This window comes from Podarcis tiliguerta (genome assembly GCF_965153285.1).
Source record: "Podarcis tiliguerta genome assembly, chromosome: Z".
NCBI classification, from domain to species: Eukaryota; Metazoa; Chordata; class Lepidosauria; order Squamata; family Lacertidae; genus Podarcis; species Podarcis tiliguerta.
In genome coordinates, this window is record NC_139553.1 from 5,900,779 (window position 1) to 5,912,448 (window position 11,670).

Genomic DNA, 11,670 nt, shown 5'->3' on the forward strand with positions numbered 1-11,670 from the left:
GGAATTCCCTAGAACGAAGAATGTACAACCAGCACCAACAACAGAAGGAGTGCGCTCTATAGATGACAAATTGGAAGGAATGGTAAATGGATCTATGAAAGGGCTAAAAGGTTGTGTTGAGGTAGTATGGGAATTCACTTCAGAGAAAAATGCACAACCAGCAGATGGTGACATACTGCAACTCAAGCTACGGTCTCCCATGAGGAAAATGATCTGGAGGAGATGCCAGACAAGGCAGCAGAACTAATGTCTCTTCGCTCACAATGGAAGAATCAAAGGTGGGGGGAAGGAACCACAACAAAGGAGAACTGGATGAATATAAATTGGGCAACAAATTTAGACTGTGACTTGACTGAAACTTGCTGGAACTTTAAAAGGATTTTATATAGAAACTGGGGAAATATCAATTTGGATTACTAGAAGGACAATAGCATGCCCTCCACCATTTCTCCAATGAAAACAGGGACATCCCATTCCATAATGATAATTTTACTATTTATACTCCACACATCTTACTGTGTTGCCTCAGTCACTCTGGGCAGTTTCCAACATATATAAAAATAATAATACAACATTAAACAATACTTCCCTATACAGGATTGCCTTCATACGGCTCAGGGGGTCAGATAACTCCATACCCTCCAACATTTCTCCAATCAAAATAGGGACATCCTAAGGAAAAGTAAGACATCCTGGAATCAAATCAAGGATGTCCCTGAAAAATAGGAACAGTTGGAGGGTCTGCATTAGAAGAGTCATATTGTGCTGTCGGAGTGACTGCCTGGGCTTGGGAAGGAAATTTGGGGAATGTTACATCCTGCAGAGGGGAAAACCCATTCTGAAGTGCATATGTTAAACATTTTGAATAATTGTTGTTACAGATAATTGTCAGATAGGGTGATGGGAGTTCTTTTAATATATTTTTCTATACTTTTCTATTCTTTTAGTTATTTTTCCTTTTTAATTTCTTTCTCTTTTTTTATATAACCGTGTTTTGTAAGCATCACGAGTATTCTATTTTATATTTTCTTTCTCGTCATCTTCCTTTTTGATATATTGGGGTTGCCATGTGTCTCTTTTTCCTGGACATGTCCTCTTTTTTCAGGGGTAAAATTTCTGTCTGGGTGGATTTTTTTAAATTTGCCAAAATATCTCTGACTATACTTTCTGGATAAGGCATAGACATAACTTGTGGTTGAATACTTGCTTTCCTCTTTCTTTTCTTCTCCTGCCCCCCCTCAGCAATTATCACAGCTTCTATAGCCTACATAGAGTAGGGGTATTTAAAATGAGAGTTGTCGTAGCATCCTCTTTTTTGCTCTTCAACATATGGCAACCCCATATATTGCTTTTTATTATCTTTTTATAAATGAGTTTGGATTTTAGTACTCAATATATTAAAAACCTTCAATAAAATTGTTTTTAAAAAGGATATATATATATATACACTGTGTTGCAATGCAGTCCTATACATGTTTACCCAGAGTTATTATCTCCTGTGTTCAATGGGTCTTCCTCTCAGAAAAGTCTTCCTTAGGTTGCAGACTTATTCTGTAAAATTAATGCATAGCAAAAGAATGCACGTTATAAAGTTGTAAATATATACTCTTCCTTCCAGGCTTCTCACTGCAAATGTGTCACATTGGGAAGGGAGTGAGCTTGGAAGGAGAAGTTTTGTACTGTCAGACACAGCCCTGGGGTCAAATTCACAGAGCTATCTATGGCAGAAGCACATCTGATGCTGAGACAGGGAAAGCAGAACAGAAAGTCCTTCAGAAGGTCATCCTAACACTCTTGCCATTTATTTCCAGTGCAATCCTAAAGTGATGGTGGCAGTGGGGAAACTGCATAGTAGAAAAATCTACTCTTCTAACCCCTCCTTGCTTGTGCTGGCCAAGCCAGAAGGTAGAATTGACATATTTTCAATCTCCTGTCATTTGGCCTTTTGTATGTGCATTCCTTCACACTAATGGGAGGAAACTAAAGAGCAGCCGGTTTTTGTTTCTTGTTTCTGCTTTTTCCAGGTGTATATCAAGACCAAGGCCAACACTCCATGTTGATCATAAGATCTATTGTGACTTATAATATGACCCTAGTTTACACCCATGCCTTTGTGTCTTGCCTGCTTATCTCCTTTTTCCTCATGCAAAAAGCTATTTCCTACATCAGCCCTTTTGCAACCTGGTGCTTAAATGTTGTTGGACTACAACTCTCACCAGCCCCAGACAACATGGCCAAGGGCTGAGGGGTGGTGGGGTTTTTAGCCCCAAACAACTGGAGGGAACCAGGTTGGGGAAGACTGTTCTAACTGAGAGGGGGAAGCATAGAGAGTCTCCCCCCCCCTTTTTTTTTTTTTTTTGCAAATGCAAAACTAACACAAATAGAAGGGATCTAAATATCTTTCCTCCTAAGACTTCCTGGCTCCATTTAATCATTTAATCCATTGCAGGCCAGTGAGATGTATTCCAAAGTCAAAAAGCATTGCTGGGCATTTATAGCTGTTGTTCACAGAAGTCTTGTGTTTTGTCCCAAAAGGACTCCCCTCCCCTTTACTTTATCCTTCTCAGTCTTCCACATCAGCGCACTGAAGATTAATGGCTTGGGCAAAGCTCTCTGGCTGCCAGTGGTTCCAAACAGGCCCTGTCTGAAATGACCGTATTTCCTCCTATCTTTCCAAAGTGCAATACAGGAGTCAGGTCAAGCCCTCATTTCCCTCAGAAGAGTCAGCAAGTCAAAGTTAATTAAGATAACAAAGAGCAAAAAGCAACAATAATTAAAATTTGGCATTGCCTTCTGAGATGTGCAAAAAGGAAAAGAAGAAAAGGGGAAAGATTCTAATACTTAGTCCTGGTGATGGCACAGAAGGGATGCTATCAACCCTGAACATCCCCTGCAAAATCTTTTGTGTAGTTCCAGTACATTTTCATCAGGTTTGGGTAAGGGGTTTGTGATTGCTGTTGGTTGTTGTTTGCACAGTGTAGGTTGATCTACATGTGGGGTATGCGCAACAAGCCCTCACAGCAGTGGCGGAGCGTTTCTCGCTTGCACCCAGCATGGGCAGGTGTGTACACAAGGGCACACCATGGGGGCAGGGGTTGCACTGCCATAGCTACCCCTGCCCACTGCTGCAAAGTGGGTTGCATGCCCCTGGCACCCTCCAAGTGGGGGGCGTGGCTGAGAAGGACGCAACAGCTCATGGCACCCTCCCTGCAAGCAAGGGCCAGGATGCATGCCTATTGCATCCTTCTCAGCCACTCTCCAGCTGGAGGCCACAGCTCACGATGGGGCAGGGCCCCATTATGTGCCCCCCCAATACACTGTGCCCAGAGCAATGGCCCCTCAAACACACACACACACACTTGCCTCACACCAATGAATTTAATATTAAAATCTTTCTTTTCCCAAACTCGCAACAATAGCCTTCATAAACATACCACATCATGGACTTTGTAGTCTCAGTGATGCATAAATAGTCATTCTTGTGTGCTGTGCTGAAGACCACTCACTGCGCCAATTAACAAGATATTGGCGCATTTCCTGGAAAAAAAATTACTGCAACATAAATATACATTATTAAAATGAACCCAAAGAATTTGCAGTCAAAAGAATAGGGCAGCTCCTAAAAACAAGTATCCTTGCTGTCAAGGGCCAGCTGATCTGCCTTGTCACTCATCAAATAATTGATATAATGACTAGGAAATGAGTGGTTTTCATCTTCGTTGAGCTGCTGGTCTGGGCAGAGAGGTTTAAGCATCTACCCCCAGGGTTGTATTTACTTTACTCCTCCCTCCCTTCCCTTCTTTTTTACCACTGCTCTCAGCAGTGTTGCTTTTTTTGGGGGGGGGGGTGTTGGAAAATATTTGCTTGGAGTGCCAGATCAAACACTAAGGCTGGGAGTTGGTCATCCCTTCAGCTGAAGACTGGACAAAGTTTGTCCATCTTTTTGTGACCGTGAAGCTTCCCTATCAATTTGAAATAGGTATGGGCTGGTTGTGACAACACAGTAATGCAAGAACTGGCACATCCTAGAACTTAGCACCAGGGCTAAGTTTTTGGCATTGACTAACACTTTCCTAGCCTTAGCCCAGAGATGGGGAACCTAAAGCCAGAGGCCACTTATAGCCCTCCAGGTTTGTCTATCTGGTCATCAGCACTCTCACAGGGCTACACCTACAAACCAAGGATACCTCTTATCAGCCCTGCTCTGTGCCCTCTTTTGAGTGCTTTTGCCTAGCTGAAATGTGTCCTTCAACTGGATGCCTTTTGCTTGCCTGTGTGCAGGATGGAAAGATGTATAGATGTACACATCAACACATGTAAAGTAAGGGATTACTGGGTGAGATCATATGGTCAGAAATATTCAAAGCGGAGGGAGTCCATGACAGACTAAAGTTTCTTAAAGCCCCTACATTTGTGTGTCTTGTGCCTCTGGTCCTACCTACTGTTGGAATGTGGCTCCCATAGGGTTCCTTGTGTAGGAATGTGGTCCTTGGGCTGAAAAAAAGGACTCTATCCACCCCTGGCTTAAATCAAAGAAAACTTCTCCTTCTGGAGCTTCCATATGTTTCTGTACCAGCACAGCCCTATTCTATCACTCTGACCTCTCCACATTGCTATGGCTTCTTCTACCTATTGGTGGTGACCAGGGGCATAGCTAGCTGCTCCGGCACCTGGTACGGTGGGGGTGGGGCAATCTGCCCACGGGGTGCCACAGTGATCCGTTTCGGGCAGCGTAGGGCCTGAGCCACTCCATCACTCCTAGGAGAGATGCGTGGCCCAGGTGCGCTGCAAGCCAGGCCCCACAGTAAGTGCCCCCCCAAGGATGACATCCGGGGCAGCCCGCACCCCCCTTCCTATGCCCTTGGTGGTGTCTTCCTGCCTTTTCTTCCTGTAGCCAAAATGGTCTCCTTAATCCCCATCAGAAGCTGCTCCTGACAAATGCTCCATATTAATTCTTCTCTTTCCCACTCCCTTTTTCAGAAACTTTTAATTAGGACCTGATACTGTGCCATTATTAGTATTTGTTATTAAGTGTTAATATCTTGTTCGCTTTCTGGCTCTAATGCGCCCATGCTCCATCTCCCTTCTTTCCCCTCTTCCTGGGCTTTGTTTTAATTGTTATATTTTTTCATCAGTGATCAGCCGAGCTTCCCTAATGATCTCAACTCATTTAAAGGGGTTTATAACTCCAATACAGAACTCCAATAAAAAAGAAGCAACAGTCTTGCTGGGGATCCCCTAAGGGGATTCAGCATCTACAAAGACAATAAACTAATTTACTACTTGCTGGCTTTTCTTATCCCTTCCCCACCTCCTACTGCCTATTATATTATTTTGTGCAAAAATCCAAATCCTACTAGAAAGGGGTGCAGAAGACCCACAAACTTTATTGCCTACTCTGTGCCATGAAGATCAAGATGAAGTCTAAAGCCTGATTTTTTATTATAGGAGGCCATATCCCACAAGGAGAAACCACATTCAGATATGAATTATAGCTCAGTGGGATGGATTGGGTCTTGTACACAGAGGGTTGTATCCAATTCAGGGCTAAGATAAAATCACTTGGTTTGCTGACAACATGTTTAATGCCAGTGGAAGGCTGTTGCAGGTTGGTGGTAACTTTGGGCTCATCCACAGCCAGCTTTGACCCTGCTCTTTCCAGGCACAGATTCATATTTTAAGGCTTCTTGTCTGAGCGCTCTTTTTTTTCTGCAGAGCTTTCACCATGAAAATCCACCCTTTAAAGCTGGTTTGCCAGAAGCGGCTTAGTCATTCTGGCCATATGACCTGGAAGCTGTCTGCAGACAAATGCCGGCTCCCTCGGCCAGTAAAGTGAGATGAGCGCCGCAACCCCAGAGTCGATCACGACTGGACCTAACAGTCAGGGGTCCCTTTGCCTTTTTTTAAAGCTGAAGCACAAGAGATGGATGAACCTGTTGTTGTGCAAAATATGACACAATCTGTTGTGCAAGAGTTTCCTCTAGTTAGGCTATTGCATTGGATTCCCCTACTGTGCAACATTTAAGCTAACCCTTCTGCTAGTGCAAGAGCCCTTGTATTAGCACACACAGAAAGTTGCATACAGACCAGAACATCCTGGGTGTCTTCCCTGGCATAGGCGCCAACTCCCTGGGGCCCTGGGTGCCACCTCCTTGATGGGGCAATCACAGGTTCAGAAAAAGTCATTCAGGATAGAGCTGAGCAGCTGGGGTGGGACAGGGACTGGCATATTCTAGCTCGGAAACATGTAAGCTGCTTGCAGGGATGAGGAAACTGGCAACTTTGCAGCTGGAAAAGCAGGTGAGGCAGAGGCTGTTGGAGTGAAGGGGTGGAAGAAGCTAGCACTAACATTGCCAGAGTCTCCTCCCCCCCCCCCCATTCCTGGCTCCCGGAAAGCACAGATGAGGATTGACTCCAGTCTGAGCAGTGAAAAAGAAACACCTTCCATTTGTGCCCTTGAGAGTTTGCTCGTTTTCTGCAAATAGCACCACAAACCAGAAGTTATGGGCAGTTTTATCCAGTCCTGCTTCCCACCTCCAGCCCCCTCTCATAAAGCACCCAGTCACCCCCATGGTGATAGGGCGCATGCAGGCATTGACATGACATGACATCATGATATCATGTAATGTGGTGCACACGCATGCTGGGCACCCAGATTCTGGGGCTTAAGTCAGCGCCCCTGATCCCTGGCACCTTCAGTCAGAAGGTGATGGGAAATATTTCTGTCCACCTGAGCCTCTGGAAAGTCATAGCCACAGTAGACAATTTTGGACTAGAGGTGCAGGTAGGCTGAAATGATATAAAGCAGCTTTCTATGCAAGATAAATATAAGAAGCCCCAAAATATCAGAACAGTGCAAGGGATGGTTTGAGCAGTTAATCCCATTCAAACTTATTTATTGATAATAAATATATATAAAAAAATGATAACTGGCTTTTTGGTTTCAAACGAATTATCCAATTGTTTCAATGTCTCAAGTGTCTCAGAATCTGAAAAAGCTGCCAGTCCAAACAAATTTATTAGAAGATGTTGTAGCTGCAGATATTGCCACTGGGCTGCACCTGATAGGTGATATTTTTCTCTTGAAGCAGCATACATATAAAATTCATCTTCCTCATCTATCAGTTGGTCCAAAGTCATAGCTGTCAACTTTTCCCTTTTCTTGCGAGGAATCCTATTCGGAATAAGGGAATTTCCCTTTTAAAAAGGGAAATGTTGACAGCTATGTCCAAAGTCAATACCCCTGCTTCCATCCATTTTTTCCATGTTACTATCTTTCACCCAGTTTTTAAAAATAGGATCACCCTACATAGTGAGTTTAGCATGTGAAAATGGATCAGATTTATTTTTATTAGACAATATACTCCATATCCTTCTATCAGACTTGTTTCAAGAGTCACCTGAATTTTCAAGTATTTTGATCCTAGTATTCTCCAGCCAACACAATGGCCGACATTGATGACAAAATCCAGCATCGCTTGAGCTCTGTGAATGCAGCTTTCTGAACTGAAATGCAGAGTGTTTGAGGACTGGGACATTTGCAGGGAAATTGAAATGCTTGTTTACAAACCTATTGTACTACCAACCTTACTGTACGCTTGTGGAACATGGACCACTTATAAACACCATCTCCAACTCCTTGAATGATTCCACAACTGTGTATCTGAAAAATTCTACAAATCACTTGAGAAGACAGGTGAACTAATGCCTGTGTACTGAAAGAAGCAAAGATCATCAATGTCAAAGCAACAATTCTTCAACATCAAATTCGTTGGACTGGTCATGTTTGGATGTCTGGTTATGGTCTTCCAAAGTAACTACTCTATTCCAAACTTAAAAATGGAAAACATAATGCTGGTGGTCAACAAAAGAGGTTTAAAGACTCTCTCAAGGCAAATCTAAGAAAAATGTTGGTTAAACATCAACAGCTGGGAAACTCTGGCCTCTGAGCGCTCCAGTTGGAGAACAGCCTTTACCAAAGGCGTTATGGACTTTGAAGACTCAGGACAAAAGGGAGAAACATGCCAATAATAATAATAATAAATAATAATAAATTTTATTTATATCCCGCCCTCCCCAGCCGAAGCCGGGCTCAGGGCAGCTAACAACAATAAAACAGTACAACAAGAGGAAGGCACGTTTGGCAAACCCTCGCTGTGATCAACTCCCACCCAGAAACCTATATCCTCACTGTGGAAGAACATGTGGATCCAGAATCATAGCTGTCAACTTACAGATTTGAAAATAAGGGACCAGCAGCCTCAAAAATAAGGGATCAGAAGCCAAAATAAGGGATTTTGCGGGCACAGGTATGTTCAACTTCTGAGCCCCTTTGAGCCAAAGGCAGAAAGCCCAGCCAGCAGCCAAATGAAGCCTCAAGCCTCAAGGAAAAACACTGTCACCTCTCCGCTGGGAAGCGCTGAGCAAAGGTGAGTCCCCAGGCAACGCAGCCGATTTGATCAGCACAAGGCATGCAAGCTCCATGCCTTGGAGAGCCAGTGTGGGGTAGTGGTTAAGAGTGGTGGACTCGTAATCTGGGGAACCGGGTTTGCGTCTCCGCTCCTCCACATGCAGCTGCTGGGTGACCTTGGGCTAGTGACACTTCTCGGAAGTCTCTCAGCCCCACTCACCTCACAGAGAGTTTGTTGTGGGGGAGGAAGGGAAAGGAGAATGTTAGCCGCTTTGAGACTCCTTCAGGTAGTGATAAAGCGGGATATCAAATCCAAACTCTTCTTCTTCCACCCCCCCCCCAGTCGTTCTTAGACTTCTTATTGGGTGAGCAACGCAGCCAAGCAACACAGTTGGAGCCTCTCTCCTCCCTGGCCAGCAGGGAGGGAGGGAGAGGAGCTGCTTCCTTTGAAACCCAGGAAATTTAAGGGACATCATCAATAAGGGACAGCAGCTGGACATGGCGCTGGGATAAGGGACTGTCCCGCCAAATAAGGGACACTTGACAGATATGTCCAGAATTGACATCCACTGTCACTTATGGACTCACTGTTAAGACTGTGTTCATGGAAGACAATCTTACTCGGCTACAAATGATCACCAAAGAAGAAGAAGAAGAAAAGTGTATTCTAAAGTTGCTCAGGTCGGGAAGTTATGAGCAACCACAGGTTTCAAATATTTGATACTTAACAATAAGTAGGCATGATGGTATATTTCTAAATCTGGAATTCCAAATTTCATTAATTTGCAATTGCATTTTCTGCAAGGATATTCTGGGTGTTATTGAACCCAAAGACATTTCCTAAACAAAGAGTTTATCTTTGGGAAATATGATAGCGGCTATCAAACCTTGAGATTCACAGGATTCTGTATTTTTCAATATTATCTAGAATCTGTGAGCTGTCATCAACACCAAATAGCAATTTGATGCTTTCTTGGTTACTGTTTCAGGCATTTTGTAGCAGAGTTGAAATCCCCATGATTCATATTATGTTCCCCTTTGTGAAAAGCCTCCTCTAATTGAGCAGACGGTGACCAATTTTGGGTGTGAGAAACTGCTCGGAGGAAATTAATTACCTGCTGGGCAAAATCTATTTCCGTTGGCATAAGTGCAAGTTGTGTTCTTGAGTGATGACCCAGCAGCGTATCAGAGGGCAGAGCTATAATTCACCTTGAGAGTCATTGTACAAAGAATATAGGGTAGCTATAATATGCTCACTCAGGACTAGCAACTGGGACACGTTGAAAAAGGCAATGAACTGGAAGTGATTTCGTTGTGAGTAAAAGCTTTAAGTATTTGGAGAATTTGGGAGTGATTGCTTTTTGGCTTTCTTTAGTTTAGAATAGGGGTGAGGAATTGCAGACCCAGCGGCCAAATGCAGCCCCTTCAGACACTCTATTTTGCCTTTATGACTCTCATCAGGCCACACCCTTTCCCCATAAACACCCTTCTCAAATGTGTTTGTGAACTCTGATATTGCTTCTTGCTTGCCTGGATGGCAGACAGAGAAGGATGTGTGAGTGTGTGCAGAACCTAGTTGACTGTACAAAGATAATATTCACATTTATTGCTCTACCCACCCACATTTGCATCTGGCCCTGCCCACCACTGCCATGTGGCCCCTGGATGATGGTCCAGAAGGGTAGGGGGCACTCTGGCTGAAAAGGGTTTCCCACTCAGGACTTAGGAAAAGACCTGGTTCCACCCTCCCAACCTGATAACTGGATCTGACTGGGCAGCAAAGACTATGATAGGGTTTATTGCTTAAGCCATACTTTGAGCAAAAAGCAGGTTGATTAAAATGGATCTCTCAACACACCCAATTCACTATAATGAGGAATCTAAATGCAGCTATTTCCCCCCTTTCCACAGAACAGAAATGGATGAAATATGCAGGCACAGTGGTTTCTCCAGAGTGGATTTAAAACAGCCAAATTGTAGGTAGATTTATCCGAGGTGGTATTTTTGTTTTGTTTAGGTGCAGGACATTTTTAAACTTTTACCATTATTATTGTAATTTTTATTATTGTACTAGTAGTGGTAGTAAAACAAAACAAAGGGAATGTCTACAATCTTCACTTTCTTTGAGAAATGGATGAAATTTGCAGGCATGGCGACCCCTAATGAGGGGAATGATGGTTGTAGTGGTTCTTCTCCAATAACACATTTTGGAATGGGTGCCATAAGAATAATAGGGAGGGGGAGTTGAAAAGGGCATGAATCCCCAGTAAACCCTGGGGTGGGGTAGATGCCACCCTTCCCCACCCCCCACCCAGGTACCTGTTACCTTAAGGATCATTGATGTGGGTGGGCTTCTGCCCCTCCAACAGACTTCTCCCTGGGAGAGAGAGATCTCTCATTTGACTTGCATTGGGGAATGCTAGTGGTGAGAGAAAATAATTCCTTGTTCTCAATAAATACTGAGGTAGGAGAAATGTTATCTTCCTCACAAATTACTCTGTTGCCTCAAGAATAATGGGTGAGCAATGGGCTTCTGCCACCCCTCGTGGATTTTGGGAGATACAATAGGCTTACAAGTGGAAAGGCATAGATCCAGATGAAAAATAACACAGTATTTAGTCCCGCTCCCAAATCACTGTAATTGGAGTGCCCTGGGAAAACAATATATTGCTGGTCAAAATGAAAGAATCCCCCAGCTCTCTGTTCTCTTTCATCTTGATTTCTGGGTGTTCCCACAGTCAGCTTGATTTTATTTCTCAGGGACAGGTTGTCTGTTTTCTGAATGGACTAGACTGACATGGAAGCTTAATTTGTGTCTGATCTGACTTAAGCCTTCTTGTTAATAATGCAGTCTGACTCAGATCTCCCCTACATCACCATGATTCATCTCACAATTTGGGCTATACATGGAACTGGTGCACACCCCTCATGTTCTGGTATTGGTCTATTGGATGAGGTCACCAGGTCTAATTCAGGTGAAACTTCATTTGTTTTCAACCTTAAGAACTGGCTATCTATCTTGCCCTATCTTCACACTTCATATTACATTAGGTTATGGTGGGATTATTTGGCTATCCCTTGGATTTGTGAGGACAAGTTACTTGCCCATCACAATCCATCCCTCAACTGGAGGACCAGTCAATTCAGTGACATGATCTGAAGGGCATTAAAAGCAGTTCCTGAATGAGATATGTGCTGGAGACCTGTGTGGGCCAACTAGAGCTCCATAGGAGAGGGTGGAAAGGAGTACAAATATAATG

At 43.7% G+C, this 11,670-nt stretch overlaps 1 long non-coding RNA gene across 1 annotated transcript; it reads right to left on the reverse strand.

The window, feature by feature from the left end:
- Positions 1–1,478: 1,478 nt before the first annotated feature.
- On the reverse strand, positions 1,479–7,638 carry LOC310669378. The gene is made up of 3 exons (XR_014507157.1): positions 7,587–7,638; positions 3,435–3,537; positions 1,479–1,551 (listed from the first exon to the last, which is right to left on the reverse strand). It is a non-coding gene; the product is annotated as an uncharacterized lncRNA (long non-coding RNA).
- Between the last annotated feature and the right edge of the window lie 4,032 nt (positions 7,639–11,670).